General features: G+C 43.8%; 1 protein-coding gene across 2 annotated transcripts in view; it reads left to right on the top strand.

Moving 5' to 3' along the window:
- Positions 1–18977, top strand: part of AK4 (adenylate kinase 4) — a 499316-nt gene that overhangs the window by 361547 nt on the left and 118792 nt on the right. The window lies entirely within an intron of this gene.

Raw genomic sequence — 18977 nt, 5'->3', positions numbered from 1 at the left:
CATCTTCACTGTGTCTGTCTTTACTGTTGCCACCATGAGTTCCTTACAGATAACACAAAACAAAATCTACAAACTCGTGATCCACCCATCACCAAATGGAACTAGGTTTCAAAACTGCACTTCCTCCACAGTACTTCTGTCCAGCACCGCTGCACTGGTACTAGTCCCTAACTACAATAAGAAACAACAAGTAGGCTCATCTGTTTAGTTCTGCCCACAACATTCTTGAACACTCTATCCAAATATCTCTGCCTGGATGTGGACCACCTAACATTCAGTAAACAATTCAAGAACTGTCTGTTGAACCAACCATGTTGAAATAAATAAAATATAGTAGCCACCAATTAAAAACTGTGCTTCAGAAACTTGGGCTACTTTGACAAACAATTGCAAACTTTTTAACACTAACATCAGTGAGAAATAAATTTGATTTTTGGATCCCTGGAGGTGTGACAATGGTCAGCACCTGCATCCCTCAGTGAAATCTAAAAACAGGTGCCAAAAGAGACAACACTTACACCTCTTTCATCCCTCAACTAATTCTTCATACTAAACTTTTGCAACCTTACACTTCCCACATCCCTTCAGATGATTGCCAGGTCTTGTGTACTCAAGACCTAACCCATCTGCTATCAAAACCATTTTTTGTCAATCCTGCCATTCAACACTCAGTAGCTGCCTTTGCGGCTATCCTGCCCCGGTCTGTACCAACCACATAGAACACAGAGTTTCAAAGAGGCATTCGGGTAATGGGTTCTTCTGACCTGCATCCACTTTGCTAGCGCACACTTCCTGCCTTTCTTAAAGAGCAATGCATAGCGAGGCCAACATTATTGACAGAAGTGTACTACATAAGACATCTATACAGTACATTACAAAAGACTGGGTGACCGAGTGAGAGAAAGCAAGTGGCTGATTTTATTGCATGGGCCATTACGGTAGTTCTGTCTGTGAGCCAAGAATTGGCTCTTGGCCGATTCTTCCAAACAGTTATTTTTTGGATTTGTTTTAATGCTTCTTCAATGTGGGGGCAACGTAATGTACGGAGTTGCACTGCTTTGGTAAGAAAAAGCAAACTGCTTTCAGATGCCTTCACCCTAAAACCGTAAACCTGTCGTGGGCCTAAAGCTGGTTTCCATATTTTCAATATTTTGGAAAAATTGGTTATTTCAGCTATGCAAAATGTTTCGTTTCCATGGTTTCGTCAATAAGAGACATCATAATGTATTTTTGCCATGTAGCCATTTAACCACCTCTGTGCCTGTGAAACACTGAGTTTATCGTGATGCCAATTTTTGGCACATAGAATAACATCAGCCTGTGCTGCCCCTCGTTTTACTTTGACCAGGATAAGTAGGCCCACCAACGAGCAATGGACAGAAGGGAGGAATACTTTGCAGGGGAATTTAAAATGCTTTACCTGTATTATTTTATCCAGGGCTTTAGATTGCTTCTAGGTTGTTCTTAGTTAACTGCCCTTGGAAACCATGAAACTTCGAAATAATGCTTTCCATTTATTGAGTTATTCAGTCATTGGTATCTATTTATTTATTTATTTATTTATTTATATTTATATAGCGCGCAAGCAGCCCAGGGGCATTGAGGCGCTGTTACTTGCAATAACTTAGTTACATGGTACATATGATGGCGATTGTTGACACATTATGAATAGTACAAGAAATCATACTGTTGTTACAAATATTGCGTATAACATTGCTTTCCAGACCTGACAGCACCTTTGGTGAGAGTTGATTGCAAATGTCAATGTGCCTCACTAGCTACAAACACAATGCTGATTGGTGGCTTCTATGTTTTAGAAGAGAAGGATCCCAGGAATCTATACTACTACTTTATTGCTCATATTGGGAAGTGTTTTGTTTGGCCATACTATTTTTAAATCTCATATATTATCTCTACTAGAGAATAAATATGCATAGATGCTGAACAACAGAGTGAGGGCATTCTTAATGTGTTTCTATTTTAGTCCGGCGGTAATCCAGTGCAATTTCCACCAAGCAGAAATGGCATTACCGATAGGTCGTTCAGCGGCATCAGCGCCACATCACAAACTGGCGTGAACGTGCGCCCATCTCGGGCGGTTATGCTATTAGCGCCTGGTGGAAATTGTGCCGAAATAAGGGTTACTGTCGAAACATTGATGCTAATAGCGCTACCGCCGGTAATACCGCCGGCAAAAACAGCATCACCGCCGGAATGGGAAGCATTGCAGCGCCCATTTTGAAAGACACAATCTGTCAAATATCTCCACTTCCTGCAGCCATCCGGACCTGGAATCAAGCCAGAGTGTTTCAGGAGAGAAATAGAGGTAAGGTGGCAGAAAATCAACTCAGAAAACCAAAGTTCAGTGAGGGTGAGCTGGTGGTCCTGACCCATGAGTTTGTTGCAAACACTGATGAGCTATTTGGCATGAGGCAAAGGAAAACATTAGCATAGCGTAGGTCAACCATCAGCCATAATGTGAGAGCTGTGGACAGTGTCCCCCATGATATGGAGGACTTTTGCAAACGCTGGAATAACTTCAGGACCAGGGTGCGTGGACTGCTGGCAAAACTATACCAGGAGGTAGTCCCTTGCCACAGGAGGAGGAACTGTGGAGCCACTAGTCCTATCCGCCTTGGAGGAAATGTGCAGCACAGTGCTGGACATGGAGGGAGTCTGAGGTGTGGAGAAGGGTGTCAACAGTAAGGAGGCAGGAGGTGAGTCAACCCCCACACCCCCAGCACAAGTGCATGCACAAATGACAGTCTAACATAAGATGCCCCAGTGGACGGGGACACATGTCAGCAAGCCCAGTAGCTGGGCATGCCAACAGAGTGGACTGAGAGGGTGGGACATCAGCCACCCTCCACAGCAGCCATGGGGCAGGGCACCAAAGGCACCCCTGTGGATTGCAGCAGCGGGAAAGGGTGGCAAATGAACTGCCTTACACACCACACCCCTGCTGGTGCACCCTGTGCCAGCGGGACTGTGACTCATGAACAACCATGACCCTGTGCAGCAGTCACACTAGCATGTTGTGAGCCCATTTGGCTGGCACCATGTTGGCATGGCACAAAGACACAGGGAAGCACACGTCCCTCTGCACCAACATGGGCTCAGCTAGCTAATCACTGTACACCACAGCACAACCCTGCTGGCCATAGAGCAATTCCCCATAGATCCATGCCATTGCCATGGAGTATGCCCCCATGCCCACCCCACAGGCTGACACCCACCCAGCGAGCGGTTGTGGGTGCATGAAGAGCCACAAGCAAGGATGCCAAACATCCACTGCCCCAGCATTAACACCTTGTCCCCTCCCGCCACCCCCCACACACACAGGCCAAAGGCCAACTGCCAATGTATCACACACTCACCATCCCCATCATGCTGGACCCAAATGCAACCTCCCCAGACCAACCATGCCCAGCTGCCTAAATGTGTGGGGTCCCACCCTGTACCATAGCAAATATGCATTGCATGCCAACACACGTGAGGGAACTATACCTGACATTTCCCATGTCCCCTACAGGCCCTCACGCATCGCCGGAGGCACCTGAGGAGGACGAGGGGGCTGTCCCATCTGGGAGTGGCGCATTCAAGCCCTCAAGGGTCGCCACCAACACCGCCACCACGCAAAGGCGCAGACAACCTACCCCAAGGCAAATGTCCCGCCGTGAGACACCACAACCCAGCCGGGCAAGGTCGACATCCAGCCCACCAAAACCACTGTAACACCCACTGCATCGACTCCCTCAGCTGGTGGGTCTGACACGGAGGCCACACCTCCAAGCCGGGTGATTGTGGAAACACAGGGGTGAGGGGGGACACCAGCCAGGTGTCACCACATGCAGAAGGGCCACAGACCCTTGGGCACCCTCACTGCCAGCAGCATAGCTCATCACCTGAAAGCCCTCATTTCTGGCAGCATGCTTACCCCTCAGAATGGCCTCACTGCCAGCAGAGTGCTCGCACACCGCAGCCGGACATTGAAACCCCATCCTATGGCTCCCCTGATAACAGCCCAGGCCCACTGCACAGCCATCTCCCATACGGCACACACCAACATACAGCACAGTGCTGCAGAGACTTGATGAGATGTAGCGGAGCCAGAGGGAGATGGAGGCGATAGGGCACATGCACTCCGAACACTTACAGGCCATACAGGACAGCATCCAAGGGGCCACCCGCAGGATTGTGCCAGTCATATCGGAATGAACCGGGCCTAGAGAACTGCCAGTATGGCCGCCCTGACACTATATGCCCAGAGGGTCAGAGAGATGACTGAAAGTGTCTTGCAGAGACCATCCACCAGAGCACAGAGGTGAAACACCAAAAGATCTGGGGGCCAGTCCCCATCCCTTCCACTTCTATCACTCCCACAGAGGAGTCACAACAGGGCACACTGAGGCATCAGTCACAGCGCCTTCTGTGCCCAAGATCACTAGGGGCTGGCCACGGTTGTAATGAACTATGAGACACTAATTTCCATGAGTGGCCATGCTGGGGAGTAGGTGGTGGGAGGGAGGGATAGTGTGCTGGGGAATTTGTGGTGGCAGGGGGGATAGTTGGGGCACTTAATTACATTAAAACAGTTAAACCTCATTAATGCATGGACATTCCTGATTGTGTCATTGTCATGTTTTTTGATAGAGGTTAGTGTCACACAGACGTGCATGGCTTGTGCCATGCAAAATTGACAGAAGAAATTGTCCATCAGTCCCTGGCGGGCTAATCTCCCATCCCTCCTGTCATCTCTGGCAATGCGTGCATTTGCTTCTGCCCCAGGCACTGCATCCCACTCATCTGGGGGTGGCATGTCCACATCAGGGGATAGCGGAACATACCTCTTCAGGCAGATATTGTGCAGCATTGCACACACAAGCACACTTTTACCCACTTTCTCTGGAGCGTACATCAGGGCTCCACCGGTACGGTCGAGGCAGCGGAAACATGCCTTCAGGAGGCCAAAGGTACGCTTGAAGCCCACCCGGGTCCTGCTGTGAGCATGGTTGTAGGCATTATCTTGCAGTGTTTGTGGATCACCCACAGGGTTTATTAGCCCGGGCAGCTGTGGGTCTCCAGGGTCACCTGCATGAGGGAGGCCGAAAGGTGGGGGCGGTGGGCTTACACAATATTAGGGCAATGGACAACTTGTGCATGTAAATGGGCCTTCATTTTAAGTCATGTGTCGATTCTATGTCGTTGCATGCTGTGTCACTCGTTTCATGCATTGTTTCTACTTCACATGCACCCTGTTCCCTTGCAGCATATGTTACATTAGGTGTATGTCTGTGACATGTGCAGCGACATGGTGGCTGTCATGTGGCAGTGTATTTCCACTGTGCATGTGACATGCTGGATTTCCCATGGGCCCCCCCCTAAGAATCTGGGGCTGCCGGGTGGCCATTGTGGGCTTGGTGCACATGGGTGCATGGCTGTGGTACTGGCAGGTTTGTTGTGTGAGGCAATGTGGTCATTTGTCAGCATTGCTTTGGCGAGTGTTGCATTGTGGTACCTTTAGTCATGTTGGTGCTTATAGTTGCTTCTGTATGTGTACATCAGCTTCTCCATGCAGGTAAATCCGACATGTGCATGCTTGCTACCCTGTTCTGTGATGTTGGTGTGGGAGGTGGTCAAGTACAGATTTCGCATTCGCTTGTCATGACATCCTTTGTGTAGTTATTCACATCAACAATGTCATTGCCTGGTAAATGTCTGTCAAATACCCATGTACAAGCCAAAACGTTAAGCTTTGTGATTTCCTGTTTTAGACAGGACTTCAGTGCAAGGAACAGATGCATGACACAGATATTGCTTATAAATGAACAGGCTACAGAAACACTTTTTTAGGAGATTTCTACTACACTAGGATTTCTACTACACTTAAATCACTGCCCAGGTCAAGCAAACAAACCCTGACCAATCACACTGAAGTTGCTGCAGCATGTTTAGGATGAAATCCCGTAACCTTCTCCCCACTCACCCTTACAGTGGGGTTTAACACCACTGGCAAGGGCTTCATTCTAGGGGTGGGGGTGGGGAGGGGATGGCTTTGGAGGAGCCGGGCTTTTGAACTCGTAAACAATCTGGCCAAGTAATGCCAAACAGCAGATTACAGAAATAGAGTAATGAATTTACACCGAATGTGAATGATCCTGCTGACACGGCATAATGGGATGCACGAACCAATGCCACTGGTGCCTTTGGCGGTCCATGACATGAAAACGAGTCTGCGCCCTGATAAAACTCACACACACTTTCATAGCTTGAAACAAGGGGCGATTTGTTTTAATACGATGGTTATCAGGGACTGTGACTTTGCACTGATAAATTGTTCCAAAGGGACCAGGGTTACCGAAGTGGTGACTGCACGACTCCGAACTAGAGGCGATAAATGAAGCCTGCTTGCTGCAGAAAAGCCCCTGGGAGAGAGGCCAAGACTCATGGTATGACCGCTCGCTCAATGCCAAAGCTGAGGAAAATAGAAACTAAAGCATTTTGTTATCGAAGGCCTTTTCACTCAGTCGGCTTTACTGGCCTGAGGCGGCAGGTCACGGAGAAGGGCATATCGGTAAAAGAGCACCAATATCGCGTTTTATATAGTGCATAATGCTGGCATTATTCTGCCTCTAGTACAAAATGCACCCACCTTGGAAATCTGAGGGGCTGGCTCTGCCATGCCAGGACTGCAGGCGAACCCCCTTCTCTGAAGCGGGCACCCAACTCATTGAGCTCTCTTCCTCTGCCTTACTCTTCCATACTGTTGCATGTTTTTAAGGATAAAGTGGGCAAGGTGTGCCTCAAAAAATAAGTCTCATTATGCTGGTGAAAACTATACTCATTTCATATTTTATTGGAATTTCCCTCAGCCATTCTTTGAAATGACATCTTAATGGTTTATGTAATCTATGATGCTATCGCCATGAAAATCCACTCGAACTGATTGCACCTACATGATAATTTAGCAATGTGTTCGATGATTTTCACCCCCATAACGCACCTCGGCATATTTTTGTGGTGATGTCTGCACTATTTAAAGGATCAATTATAAACCGCTCGGGAGCAAAATGCTCACTCCTTGGCTAGCACATTTCAAAGTTTGTTAAAAGAAGCCTGCCTTTACTTATGCCGAAATAAGATTTTATATAATGCTGCCATGAGCCAAACTACCCGGTTACCTTTGATCATTGTATGTATTGGAAACGTATTCCAGTTATCAGCTTAGAGCGTTTTTTAACATTCCTGCTTTGAGTGTATGTTCTCCTTTGAGTGAGCAGCAACGCAGTTGAGAGTGAGGCACATATCCGTTAAGGCTTGACCACAAGTTGAATTGCTATTGGATGTTTAGGATGCGGATGTTTCACAGTCATATTAAATCATTAAGCATCGAGCTCCAGGCATCTCGCCTACAGAAGCATCCTTCCTGTCTTGCATCCTTGTATGCTGCTAAGTCACAGCCCAACCCAATGTCTCTTTGAGCCATGCCATCACAGAGGGGTCGGGTGGGGGTAGGACTGAGAGCTACCGCATTGCTGTCATAAAAATGTGTATGTTCACCTGTCCTGACTATGTTCTGGTATTAAAGCTCAGTGATCATGTCTCAGGGCTTCCAGGAGCATTTCTTCACTATATCCTTCCCCCCCAGCTGAATTAAATTCAGAGGTGATGCATCTCATCTGGCTCAATCCATCAGATACTCCAAGTCTGTGGGAGTTCACAAGACATTTGAGCAATCGTCTTTTCTGGATTCTTCCAGAAGGCTACCGATTGGGCTATATATTGTAGTTGTCAGGCTAAATAAGATACGAAAATAGATACACTAATCACTCCATCCTCGATGGCGCTGGATAGTGTGCAAAGTGCCTCCCTACACTTGCCTCCATCGCACAGCAATCTAGTAAGCAACTCAGTGAGCGGGAGCGGTTGGGAGCAGTTCTCCTCTACTTTTTTAAACGAAGTTTTACTGTTCCTATACTTTTTTTTTTTTTAAAAGAAATAGTTCCGGAATGGTTTCGTTTTAAAATAAAAGTGTAGGAAGAAGATGAAACTTGCGCTTTTGATGCACTGCACTGAACGTTCCCTTAAACAGCAGGCGCATGTGACGGAGGGTTTGTATTGTGCGTGGGAGGGGGCTTGGCAATGGGGTTTGTGGGGAACGAGGGCAGGCCAGTAGAGAACATAGTTCCACTACTTCTTTTCTTACACTTCGACCACTGACGGAACTTGTTGATCTAGTGGAAAGTTCAGGTTGGGATGAACATGTACGGACCTGCAAACACATATTGAGGTCTGGGCATCCTCAACATCTTACTCGACATCATTTTAATGAAATTGCATGAGGGCAATCTGACTGGCCTACTTTGCCAGATCTTTAACCACCTACATTATATTGTGAAAAAACTGGGCATCTACACCGTGATCAATTGTAATACCCAAGTAGTTCAGTGTGGACAATGCATACAACAATGCATACAACAAGGGAAATTTTGACCTGTCTTCATGGACCTGCTGACACAAATCTCCTAATGGGAACAGACAGTCCCCACCTCCATGCATTTGCCAGCGGCTCAATGATCAGCATCCTTGGCGGAGATCATGAATCCCAGCTTCCTGCATCCCCGGGATGCCACTGATCCCTTCCTAACCCTACCTTGCAACTGAATGCATACTGGACCATGCACCGTGCCTCCATCACATGGAAAAGAAACTCCCACCCAGCGGAGGCAAACACTTGCTGAGATTCCAGAGAAGCAATACCATCGCCCATCATTCCCATTAGCTCCATAAAGACGCGCACCACGCTTCGTAGTTTAATCGTTGTATCTCTCCTTGGTATAAACCCAGTTTGCTCCTTGTGAATTAAGTCGGGCATAAGCAGCTCTATATTGAAGGGGCCAGTAGCCAAAGTTTTTTGAGTCTGCATGGAGGAGAGAAAGTGGCCTATAGTAGGAACATTTTTGAGGGTTCTTTCCAGACTGAAGGTTTATCATATAGTACCTGCTTCCCACTGTGATTGGGGTAGCTACCCTCCTTGTTATGCCTCCTGGAAGACCTTCACTAGTTTAAGCCAGGGCCTCTGTGTACATAGTATAGTAAAAACCATCTCTCCCTTGAGCCTCACCAGCAACCCTCGCATGGATTGCAATCCATACCACCTGCTCCGTAATGTGTGTTTCACGGTCTGTCGGCTGCTGACATTCTAGGTAGGGGATCGGTACTCCTCACTTGCCAACTGTGTTTCTTATCTGCTGCTGGTGGCTGAGAATACATCATTGATCATTACTAAAATGCATGTTGGTAGCTTCTTAGGTTTTTATTCTTTTGTCATTGGGTGCTCTATTCGTGGTGATAACATCCCTATTCTACTGGTGCTTAACCCCTTAATAAAATAAGAAGTTATTAAAGCAGGCAAAAGTTGGCAGCCATGTAACATTTTGTGCTGCCTTGATATGGGCATCCATAATATACCCAAGCAGAACCAGCAGAGGCCAGGGGAGCCATGGCCCTTGTTTGCCATTCAAGCCACATACCTAGTTACTGCCATATTAGGTCAGTTCTAGTTTGACCCTCTAGATAAGTAGTTATATGATAAATACAGCCCCACATTCCCGGATACTGCCACACTATGCCAGGTGTGTCCACCTTCATGAAGAGAGAGCCTCCGCCCTTTGGTCCCACATACCAGCTCTGGTCATGTGTAAGGTTCAGTCACGCCAGGCCATAAGGTTCACACTCGACTAGTCATTGGCGAGTCCTTTATCACTGTTGATGATTAAGATCTGGCGTGCTGTGCGCCTCTGGAGATCTGCTCACTACAGGTTTTCAACAATTTTACCGGTTACCCAACGCCGTAGTTGGAAAAACTCTCGGGAGCTTCAATCGGAGTAACACGTGAATTGATCTTTAAACCGTGCACCATATACTTAGCCCATCAAGTGTACTGAAGGACATGTATGAGCCTTTTTTATAAAGTATTCCAATTGGGTCTTTGTACATGTAACGACAAGCCACCATACGCGACATTTCTTCCCGTATATCATTAAAATGAAAACTGTTGCCTTTTCTCACTTTATACACTTGATCGTCTTTTTATCCCGCCTGGCCTGCCAGCCGCTCTATGCTCACATAGTCAGTGATTAGATACATGTGGCACGCCTTCCACACCACATTCTAGAATCAAAACAACACAACAAAATCGCATCACTTGTTTTGAGCGACACCTTTCACATTGAATGTTACCAGTTGGCCACGATGTGCCCAAACTCAGAAAAAGATGCACCGATACACAAATCACAAGAAAATGAGTCAAAAATTAAAAACAAATTACTGACACTAGATAACCAGTGCAATTCTGTCTTCAGCTAACCAGATATCTGTGTTAATGCACAAATTGACAACCACCCACACCTACATGCAATATGCAGGTACTGTCCTCCTGTTCCAAGCGCAGCCTACGATTCCCCGCAAAATGGCATCTTGTGCCATTCTGTGACATGTCCCCACATATAAGGTGAAATCTACTATAGATGCTTTGGATCAGGCTCTCTGTGGCCTTCATATTTCTATTAAACACAGAGCATTGCGTGAGAAAGATTACATGTAAAATCTCTTGCAGGGGTGTTTTTAGGGCAAAGATGCATCTGGGAATTGCTCCAGCATTTTGAAAAATAAATAATGCATTGGACTGATGAGACATGTAACATGCTACTCTGTATGTATGCATGGGATTTCTATGCATGGTACTGATGAGACATGTAACATGCTACTCTGTATGCATGGGACGTCTATGAATGGTACTGATGAGACATGTAACATGCTACTCTGTATGCATGGGACTTCTATGAATGTGACTGATGAGACATGTAACATGATGCTCTGTTGTCAAACCTTTTGTAAATAAAAACAGCCAATCTGTTCGAGGCGTAGCCACAAAATATATTGGATGGGGTGGCAACGAGTGTACACAGGCAGAAAAAGAGCTAATGGTGGCCATTAAGAAACAAGACTACTACTGTTGTGGGAAAACATATTGCGCTGATTAAAGTTAAAACAGGAGACGTACAGCAAGAATTGGGAAGCCTTACAGAATGCACTGACCGCTTGGAATCAGCTGTACTTTTGGCATGTGGAAAATCACACAATGGATCTTGGTCAATGATATGATATGGCATTTATAACGCGCCTAAACACGAGTGTTTCAAGGCGCGACGAGGCGGGGGGGAACAAGGGGAGACAGACAACGATCCTACTAGGCCAGGTGTCATTCAGATCGTGCAAGTGCAGGGTGGCGGGGAAGGGAAAAGTGCAAGGGGGAAAAGGGAGAGGAGATGTGCAGTACAGGTTTAGTAGAACAAGATAAATAATAAGGGCCAGCTGGTGGTAAGTGTAAGATAAGTGCAGACAAGTGCTGGGAGGAGGGGCTGTAGGGATACAGAGACAGTCCCACAGTGCAGGGGTTGCCAGGGAGGCAGTGCAGGGGAGAGTGGCAGGGCCACGGACCGGGATAGGTGAGTGGCCCTTGTAGCAGATTCAGTGCAGTTTCAGTAATATTAACAGGGGAAGGGGAAGAGAAAGCAGAGGCAAAGAGGAAGGTTTTGAGGTGCTTCCGGAACCGGAGATGGTTCTCCTCAAGTTTCAGGGAGGCAGGAAGGCTGTTCCAGAGGGAGGCCCCTGCTGCGGAGAGAGATCTACCCCCAACTCGTTGCTTGGAGAAGCGGCTGACCCTGTGGGAGTTGGAGGTGGATGAGCGAAGAGCTGGAGAAGGAAGATAGGAAGATATTTAGGAAGAGAGAATGGAAACACAAATTATTGAACAAATTGACTTGGATACTAAGTTTTATTCCATCAAAGTAATAATACTTAACACAATTTTGCTTTCAAATTCAATAGCATAAATGTATTCATTGTATCTTACTCATCTTCCTATTTCAACCACCATACATTCAGACATTCATTCATACACTTCCAATGTATACTTCTATGTACAACATGGGTTATACTAAACCCTAAAACACCTATCAATAAATCATTATCTAACACCTGTATCAATGGTAAAATAGCAAGGAGGCTTATTTGAACACTATCTACATATGTTTTGGTCGTGGTTTATAGGCTTTACTGTCGACCTTCTTCAGGGTGGGATTAGAACATGACTATTGTCTAGCCCAGGGGTAACATCTGGTGGAAGATGTCTTCCTATGTGAATCTACAAACAAACAAATTGTGTTTCAAACAATTGTTCCAATCTCTTATTTATAAAAACACAGAATACATGTGTGTATAAACTTTAGTGATTATACTTGTTGTCACTCACCTACACTATAAACTATGTGGAGGTAGTTTCAACGATGGATCAAATCCTCAGTGCTCATCAGAAAATATTGCAGGAATACTGAAAACTGCCGGACTGGGGAGAGAGCAAAGGTGCACAATGAACCATAGTGATCTCTCTAGATATACCAAAGTGGCTTGACTTATTGCCCGATGGGGAAAAAACCCCTTACCTTATAGTGGGTGGGGGTCACCCGTTCAACTGGGTCTGGTGGAGATCCCAAGAGGTCGTCCGGCTCAATTGCGAATATAGTGCCTCACGTGAAATCACATTCTGCCACTTGTCTGCCGAAAGGAGAGAAAATATGACGGAGTATTAGGAGCAAGCCTTTTATTTGTCCACATTACACTGGTACATATCCGATGTAATTACAGGCACATACTCACCCCCTTAGACAAATGCTGAAAACTGGTAACGTATCAAGCTGGCTAGCTGCCCTAAGTTGCCAACCTCAGGGGTATAGATGTATACACATTTGCATTGCACTGCACGCAACTCTGTGGATGAAATCCAGGGAGACAACTCATGTATCAAGTGCATCTAACAAAATCCTTGATTTCTACACTCACATATTACCTGCCTCTCAGTGCTCAATACATGATGTGTGCCCGTGTCTCATGGCGGCCCGTACCGCTTATGTCAATACATATAGCAGAGCGGGAATAGGAAGATGTGCAAGATAAAATGAATACAATTATGCTATGGAATTGGAAAGGAAAATTGTTTTAAGTATTATTAATTTGATGGAAAAAAACAGTTTTTTGATAGAATCCAAGTCAATGTGTTCAATAATTTGTGTTTCCAATCTTATTTACCAAGGTCCATTGTGTGATTTTCTGCATTTATTACCTGGAGGACCTTTGGGATTACAGGTACCCTTATATTAAATCCTTTTGGCATGTGGCCATCGATTAAGACATTTCAGAAGGCGGGTGATGTTCCTACTTATGTAATATGTATCATGCTAAGGAAAGAGCACTGCCATGGAACAGTTCCAGTGGTTGAAGTGAACAAAAAGTAGTGGAAGTATGTTCCCTGCTGGCCCGCCCCTGATCCGCCCCTGAAACCTATTGACACACCCCTTACAATCCACAATACAAACCCATACCTGGGTCCCACACTTCCTCCATTCTATCCCCTCCACTGTGGAAAGGCTAAAACAGTGAAAGAAAATGCAAAATTCATTTTAAATAGCCTTGTTACCTTTAATTCATTGTCCCCATTCTAATTACCCATAATTCGCACCTCTTAAGGGGCATGCTAAAGATTAAAGCCACCCTTCCCATCTACTCATTAACAGTTATAGGTCAAAGGTTCGAATCAAAAGGTAATGCAGTATTTTCACATTAATGAGCAGGGCTTTGACGGGGCTTGGGAATGGGCTGGAAAAAATAACATTAACCAGGCAGTTCTATGATAGCGCAAAAAACAAACACGCCTGCTGATTCCTAGACTTTTATTTTAAAATGAAACCATTCCGGAACGTTTCTTTTGTAAAATAACAGTATGGGAACTGAAATGCATGTTAAAAATAATTAGAGGATCACCGTTCTCAACCACTCCTGCCCACTTCGACCACTGAACAGTTCTCTTTCTCAAGAAGGAAGAAATTGAAAGCAAATTGAGGGGCTCTTTTAGCTGCTTGACCTTTATCTGAAATACCCTGCATTGCCACAGCAAGTGTTCCAGCAGATATTGGGACCAAGTAAAAGCAAAGGCCAGTATCGCACTAAAATTACTTACCGCAGTGTTCACAAAGTTGATGGTGATGTCTACACTACTTTGGTACTTTTACGGTTAGTGTGAATTGGAGTATGCATGTTTGTTTATTTAATTTTTTTTGGACTGTACAACTGTAGTATTTTCACTGGTCTCTTTTTTTGTGTGTTTGTTTATTGCCCGAGTGGTTCCTGTTTTGTGGGTTTGTCCACAATTATGAGCCCCACTGAATAACGGTGCAGTATCACGGTTTGAGTGCATAAAATATGCCCCAAAAAACAAAAGAATTAATGATCTGGGGGCCCGACGTAAATTTAGAGTGGGTTATCCTACTGAGCCCAGATCTGGGTTTTGTTTGCTCCTATTTTTCTTTGTGGGTCACTAACGATTTATTAATGCAATAAAAAGTATTGTTCTTAGCTGACCGTTGTTCAAAAAAAGGCCTATGTTGTGTTTCTTTGATTAGTTTTCACTTTGGGAATTCTCTTTCCATATTTGTTCTCTCTACATTCATTATGCTTCTTTCATTCTTCACGACATTATGAATCTGTGTTACAATGACATGTTAGCATACATTGAACATACTGCATAGGCAGCATAGGCAGCATAACACATGTTTTCAAAGGGCATTGCTGGCATGCCAGCATGAACATTTTTCACAGTACCAATGCTGGTGTTCATTGTGGGCACAGGAATACAGTCTGCTACCTGATCCTTACCAAGGGCGCAGCAATATGAGGATGATCACTTGGGAGGAGACAGCCTCAGGGGAGATCTCATGACACCATCGGGTGATTCCCTTGGAAATAACCTCCCTGTGTCTGAAACCCTCATGGCCTATTGTCATGCATCTACTCCTTTTTCTAAGAAGACTAGAGACCCCTCCATCACCAAATCTATGGACTAAACTTCCAACTTTAGTTGACCCTGCCAGTCTGATGAAATCACCATTTTTTTTATTCCACTTTTCAATCAATCGGAACTGACTTGCCATCAAACCCTTTTAAAAATGCTTATTTTTAAAAAAAATGTATTGATGCAGCTGAATTACTCAACTTTTCAATACAATGTACATAGTTATAAAATATTAAAATTCATGACAATAGGAGTCTTTGTACAATATATACAAGATACAATTACAGTTAAGAATACAGTTAACAATAGAATACAGCAAGCTGCATTGCTCTTCATTTTAGGTGGTATTCTTACTTCACTTATAAGATCCAACATGTTTGATGTTGATCACCTCAATCTCTAAACAATAATGTATTCCAATTAACATATCCAATTCATAGATGCAGACCTTAATTGCACAATCATTATAGAATAGAAATCAAACACGTTAGTTCAGGGAATACAGTTGAAGTATAAGTTCTTCAAAGTTGGATACATTACTCTTCCAGTTTAAATCGTATGCTTTCTTTTTTTATAACATCGAACATATTTATTGATGATCATCTCAATTTGTAAGCAATGACGCAATCAAGTTAATATATCTAGTTCATAGATGCAGAACTTGATGCATGATTTTATTTTTTATTAAAATGCTGTAGTTTATGTATAAACTTTTCATTTCTTGAACATGTCTTTCATTGTTACAATCATTTTTGATTCTTTGTTGCCAAAGTATTGAGTTCCTTTTTGTCCATAGATTCCTATTCAGTGGATCTAGGAGATGCTGATTTCATGATTTTTTTCCCCAGAATGCTATTCTGATGAATATCAGTTTATTATCCTGTCCCGGCAGTATTTGTGCCCATCGCTTTTCCGGGGTGTACGCTTCTTTGCTGATGTTAAAGTATGCTCTGCATAAGGCTCTGTCTTCTTGTAATTTTGGCATATCATTATAATGTGGTGCAGGGATTCGATAGATCCTTTCTGTTCACAGAACCTACATTGTTGATTTCCTTGCTCTTGCTGTTTTATTACCGCCAGTCTCGATCTAGTGGAAAGTAGGTTTAGGTGGAATCTCATGTAGAGCAATCCTATTCTTGCAAACTTCTATTCCCTATAGTCTATTCCTTATAGTCTTTCCGTAATCGCGCTCGACGCACTCGGAAAAAGTCGCACGAATTGCAATTTGACCCAGTTTCTTCACCTGTCAAAAATAGCTGCTTTTGCTTGAGCTGCTGAAATTCGGTTGCAACCTGATAATCATTCATAGAGCCTGAACCAATCTTAAGTAGCTCTCACCTACCCTGAATCTCCTACAGGGAATTAACATCATTTTTGGCATATTTTCACTTCAGTACAAATCACATTCAAAATATTTCTGCATATTTTAAAAGCATACCGGTTGCTCCAAGATTACTAGAATTTGAACTGAATCTGTATCGCATGTTGATTGTATTCCTGAAAACTGTGTGCTTTCCTTCCATCTCTTTATATTGCATAGGAGGGAGTGAATTGCCACAAGGGGAAAAGTGATTATATTATCCCTGGTTGAAACCATATCAGTTTATTTCTGTGCTGCATTCTTTCCATCATTGTTTTTCCTTGAAACCATAAAAGTATTCTCTGCTACTTTACCCTTTCTATACCAACTCCTAAGTGATTAAATAAGCGTACAATTGTCATATTATCCATTGTTGATCACGGTCATATTCATAAGTGTGCGATCAAATATTAATTTATTTATAAAAGTGTGATATATATATATATATATAGTTTAATTTTCAAATAAATCTTTTAAATTGCAAAACAGACCTACTTCTTGGCTCAGTGAGGTCATGGGGATTCAAAGAGGGGGGCGTTCTACAAGGGTTTATCATCCAGATTATAACTTGTCATAAAAATATATAAATAAGGGCTTCCCTTGCGCATCCCAGACCAGGCATTGACTTAGTTGGAGTGCTGAATTGAAGTCCCTTTACAGTATCTAGGGATTTCTGTTTTCGGTTTCTATTGGGGTCCAGAGAGAATCAATTTTAATCAACATCAGTTGTCCTGTTGATGGCCTTCCCATTTTGTTTTGTTTGTGCTGGATTATGAATGACTGTATATCCATCACAGACTGGTGGCTGTGTCATCCACGTCTCCTGTAGACATATGATGTGGCTATCTGTTAGGCTCAAATGTGTGTACTCAAAGAGATGACCAAACCTTCTGGTGTTCCACAAGATTGCGTAATTATGATTGGATAAAGATCAGACACGTGAGTTTGCATGAAAACAGTAGACATTGCTCAACTTATTGAGTTGAGCAATGATATTGTGCTACAGAATAATTCTGAGAATTGGTCTATGATAACTAGTTACAAGTGACCAGGTATCAACTGTGGGCTATTATATAATGATAGTGTGTTTAAGAAATTCACAGTGGCAATTCCCATATTAGTACATGGAGTTAGTTGCCATCTGACGTAAGCTTTAAGCACCCCAGGATATTCATAATGTTTGGAAAAGTGCTTTTTTTCTTTCTAAAGAGAGTTCCGGACACTGTGTTATTAGGTGTCACAGAGTCTCTTTGCAGTCATGTCTTTGAAAGAAGCGACAAGTATTAATTTCTACGCTTATCATTTTACGCTTCGCCATTAGGTCTCTCTTAGGCCATAAGTTAAATTTTAAACGCAACAGTGCTGTTCTATACATTGGTGAAGATTGCTTAAATAAATGATACCATGACTCAGAACTTCTTTTCTCCAAAGGGATTTAGTCTAACATTTTTATACCAAAGGCATATTCTCCATGTCTCAATCCAGTCTGCTAGATATATTTTCATTTTGGCTCTGTCTGGGTTTGTGATCAGTACATCGTTACTGGCCAAAATATGATAAATGCTAATTTTCAATTAATTTACAAAACTATGATCGGATGAAAATAGTAAGTAGGCAATGTTTTTAATATAATGTCTGAATTTGCGGCTAAAAGGCATTTTCTGAGTAGAGCACAGACGCCATTGGTATTATCCATTTAGAGAAATCAGTCCTAATTCATGCTTATTCAAATTCCATAAATCAATTGTTAACAATGGACTTCGGTTCCCAGAATTCTCAAAATAATGGGACAAAGAAGAAACATCAATGTGGTGCTAAAGAGACTGCAAGCGCAGCGCTCGCTCAAATTCTTTTGGCACACATCTGTGCCTGGGAAATTTAGGCAGCCCAAAATGAGAATCGAGGGCAGCTGCTGTGGCGACTGGTGAGAGAGAGCTGCACCTTTCTATGAGGAGCAGAGAACTGAAGAGCTGGAACCGGCGTGGTGGAGCTAGAAGGTTCACTGACGGCGAAGAAAGAATCTGCTGAACCAAGATACGCTGAGGAAAGCCAGGAACTGGTGAGGGACCCCTGGATATTCGCACACAAAGGAAAGCAGCATTTCACTTACCAGAGCCAAGAGGAAAGCAGGTGTCAAGTGGAAGCGAAGGAAAGGTGGCCGCGAGAAGCAGACAAACTGGAATTCCTAATCTGCAGTCTGCGAGAAAATTCACCAGCACCAAGGAAAACTGGCGTGTCCGCCCAGAAGCAGCGGGGACACTGAGGCGTATCGGAAAGCAAGCCAAGTGCGAACATTTGAGACCCAGTTAACTGAGTAAGAGATCAAGAATGGACATATTGAAAAAGGGGAGTTTAAATCACAAACCACCCGTCTTCTAATGTGTAAATGTACACAGTGCAAAAACCTAAGAAACAGAGACAGTATAGCATATCAGAAGTATACATTTTTCAACACTATATATAAGCAGATTTGGGAGTGGGCAAAGACCTTGAATTAACAGAAGTCCTGGCAGGAGAGTATACTGGGCAATTGAAAATGATTGTGCTAAACAAGAAAGAAGAAAACACACCATCTGATAGAGAGAAACCAAGCGTGTAAAGCCATACAGTTTTTGTGTGCAAGTGTGGTAGTTGGCCTAGAGAGGCCCAAATAACTTGTGTATACAAAATCAAGGGGTAAAGAAGAATCCAGGGGAAGGGGAACCACCT

The sequence above is a fragment of the Ambystoma mexicanum genome, chromosome 1q, assembly GCF_040938575.1.
Source record: "Ambystoma mexicanum isolate Mex_15411 chromosome 1q, UKY_AmexF1_1, whole genome shotgun sequence".
Taxonomy (NCBI): domain Eukaryota; kingdom Metazoa; phylum Chordata; class Amphibia; order Caudata; family Ambystomatidae; genus Ambystoma; species Ambystoma mexicanum.
The sequence above is the reverse complement of the archived record's forward strand: the minus strand, read 5'-3'. Positions and strand labels throughout refer to the sequence as shown.